The following is a 4,017-nucleotide window of genomic DNA, read 5'->3' on the forward strand; positions in this document are numbered from 1 at the left end:
CCCAAGTCCAACCAGATGTAGTGTGTCCAAGATGAATAATACTCCCCTCCTCTCTCTCAAACAATTCCTCCAAAACCATAGCCAAACCAAAACCAAAAGCAAGACCAAACATCCCCTTCCTCCCCTCATCCTTCCCCTTTTATGCCCCCTTCTCTTCTCCACCTCAACCACCTCTCATTAATGTCATAACTTCTCCCTCATACTTACATTTGACTTCTCTTCTCCTAAGTAAACATGAGAGGACATTTGGTAATGTGATATGAATATAAAATTGGGTAATTAATTGGAGAGGACCATGTCTTCTCCCAAGTAAATATTTTGGGGATGAGAGATGAATATATAAATTGGTAATTAATTGGGGAGGACCATGTCTTCTCCTAAGTAAATGTGAGAGGATATTTTGGGGATGAGAGATGAATATATAAATTGGTAATTAATTGGAGAGGACCATGTCTTCTCCCAAGTAAATCTAAGATGACATTTGGGAATGTGATATGAATATAAAATTGGGTAATTAATTGGAGAGGACCATGTCTTCTCCCAAGCAATTGTGAGAGGACATTTTGGGGATGAGAGATGAATGTATAAATTGGTAATTAATTGGAGAGGACCATGTCTTCTCCCAAGTAAATGTGAGAGGACATTTTGGGGATGAGGTATGAATATATATATAATTTGGTAATGAATTGGAGAGGACTATGTCTTCTCAAAATTTAAAAATTTGGGGAGGTAAATAACAAAATTTATATCAGTACCAAATTTACAGTTTCACCAATGTAGGTATGTACCAATATTTCTTGATAATTATAAGTCCATATTTTAAGGAAATTTAAACACTTAGTAAAATTTGCAGGATAAGATTAAATAGGGCATTACATACACTCCTCCTTCAGAAAACTTCGTCCCAAAGTTAGAGTGTAAAAGATACAAGAGTTTGAAGCAGTTTGGCAATAAGGCATAACAAATGGAGAGAGAGTTATAGTAGTAAAATTTGATAAGTCAGACAATGACATTCCTTCCCATCAAGAGTCTCCAACTGATCTATATCCTCCTATCCCTCCTGACCTACTTTCGTTCCCACCCTATCCATCCTCTGCTACTATATACGGTGGCATCGACTATACCAATCTAACCACTGATAAATCCAACATGGCAAAAGTGTTGACTATATCGACCTAACTTCCCTAGCAGGCAACTAGTAATCGTCATCACATGTCTAGGGGAGTGTGTCCACCACTACCCTCCCACAATTCCAAGTTTGGAGGTTACACAGTGGGAAATACCTCCACCCCTCCTCACAACTATGGTCAACACCCTAATATGGACCACACTACAGTGTTGGTTGGACTTGTCATCGAATAATCCAATCAGGTTGTCTTGCTATAATATTTCTAACCCAAAATATTCCTCAAACCCCAGCAAAAACTCCAGCCAAATATGTGCAAATGATATAATAACCCAGAAGTGATAAAATAATAGTGGAACAACATATAATAATGTAAACTGGAAATATAAGCAGATACACAAGAAATGCAACGAGAAATGCTAATCCATTTTATTATACTGAGCAATAAATGAGTACAAGAGGTGATTAGATAGATGGCACCTCGACTTGCACAAGGCAAGTGAAGAAATACTATCAGAATGACAAGAATGGCCTCTTTGCGTGGATGCTGCTGTTGTGCTACTGCTGCTTCTAGAAAACAAATGATGATTTGGGGTTGCTCCCCTCCTCCGAAAAAGCTGAAACTTTGGATTCATGCTCTACTCAAGAAACCCAGAAAGCTTTCCTGGAATGGCCTCACATTGATTTACGTCCCAGCTACTAGGAAACTGCCGTGCTATTGTTGCTGCTGGAAATCGAATGAGGATTTGGGGCTACTCCCCTCCTCAGGAAAGGCTGAAACTCTCGAATCAGACTCTACTAAAAAAACCCAGAAAAACCCAGAATTCTTTTCTGAAATGGCCGACCCCCGAAAATCACCCCCTTAGGGTTCTGCGCAGCTCCTCAAAGACGCTGATGAAACTGCTGTTGAAGTGCTGATGAAACTACTGCTAAAATGTTGATGAATCTACTGCTAGAATGCCAATGTAAATACCTTGCCCGAGCAGGCACTCGAAGTCCGCCGGGGCTAAGGGTGAGATCTCCGAACGGAGACACTTAATGCACTAAACAGTGCTCAGACTAGCTAAACAGCCAGCGTGCTCTAAGTCGAAATGAATATCACAAATTCTCATAACCAGAATGAGCCCAAATGAGGGGGTTCCTCTCTATTTTATATCCTTTTCCTCTCACAATCCCCAGGCTCACTTTCTCCTACGTGATCCCCTTCTTGCCATGTGTTCCTTCTCTCTTGCGCAGTCCCTCCATGTGTCTACGTGGGCCCCATTTCTGCGTCCCCCTTTGGCTCCCTTGGTTCCCCCATTAAGTCACAACGTTGTGCTACCTAGGAAGTGACTTTTTATTCTAAAGTGAGTTATGTTCCCCCTTCCTCACTTTTTATTTACAAATAACTATAGAAAGCAAAAATCGAACAAAATCGAATGTTCCAATTAGCCATAGCTAATTAGGAATATTACAGTCTCCCCTGGCAAAAAGGTTGCTTGTCCTCAAGCAACTGAAGTGATGGATGCTGTAAGATCTCCTCACTCTCCAAAGTGGCATCCTCATCCGGCAAATTCTTCCACCTCACCAAGAATTCCTGGACCGTCCTGCTCTACAACCATCTCTCTCTGGAGTCAATGATAGCCTCCGGCTGCAATACCAAATGCCCCTCATCATCCATGGTGGTAGCTCATCCATCACAGTCACCTGCTGTCCAATGCCTTCTTCAAGCATGATACATGAAAAATGTTATGAATCTTGCTGCCTTGGGGCAACTCCAACTCATATGCAACATGTCCAATTCTTTGTATCACCTTGTATGGCCCATAAAAGTGGGGCTTCAACTTCTCATCCCCCTTGTGCTTCAACGATGATTGTCGGTATGGCTGTAATCGTAGGAGACCATGTCCCCTACCTCGAACTACCTCTCCACCCGACCCCTGTCGGCATACAGCTTCTGCTAGTTCTGCGCTGTAGCCATGTTATCCTTGAGAGCTCGGAGGATATCTTGACTCTCTTGGATCCAAATCTTGGCTCTAGGAGCCCTGCTATCACCAAACATCACGTCGATAAAAGAAAAAAGATGATACCCATATAAGGCATAGAATGGTGACATACCAATGGACATGTGATGCGAAGTATTGTAGTAGTACTACCCCAGATGCAGCCACTTCAGCCATGCTCGCTGCTGCCCACTGACATAGTTACGCAAGTAACCCTCCAGCCACTTGTTAACTATCTCCATCTGTCCATCCATCTGTGGGTCATAGCTGGTACTCGGTGTCAACTCCGTCCCCACCAATCAGAAAAGATCCTGCAAAAACCCCACCCATGAAAAAGTTGTCCCTGTCACTGACGATGGTCTTAGGAAGACCATGTAGCCCGAAGATCTCCCTGAAGAACAACTCGGCCACCTGTGCTACTGTATAGTCTGCAGATATGGAAAAGAAATGTGTGTACTTCGTCAGTCGATCAATGACGACAAAGATACAATCCTTGCCCTGTACCATGGGCAACCCTGTGATGAAATCCATCGAAATACTCTCCCATTTCCCCTTCGAAATGGGAAGAGGTTGCAATAATCCTGCGGGATGGCTCATCTCTCCCTTGTTCCTCTAGCAAACATCACACTCCCAGATATGTTGGAGTATGTCCTCCTTGAGGCCCTTCCATGAGAACCTCTCCCTAATGGCCCTATAGATTTTGGTAAAACCTTGATGTCTTGCCAATGGGGAATCATGTGATGCCTGGAGTATCTTCTTCTTGAGCTGAGACCCCTTAGTCAAGAAGATCTGGTCCCTATAGTAGATGATCACATCGACCACCCTGTACCTGTCATCTGCCACCTGCCCATCCAGAACCTCACATGCAAATCTGTCCTTGGAGTACTCTACTAAGATTCGAGCCCTCCA

Source organism: Pinus tabuliformis, chromosome 4_1, assembly GCF_031772625.1.
Source record: "Pinus tabuliformis cultivar Carrire ecotype Pingquan chromosome 4_1, CPIR1, whole genome shotgun sequence".
NCBI lineage: Eukaryota > Viridiplantae > Streptophyta > Pinopsida > Pinales > Pinaceae > Pinus > Pinus tabuliformis.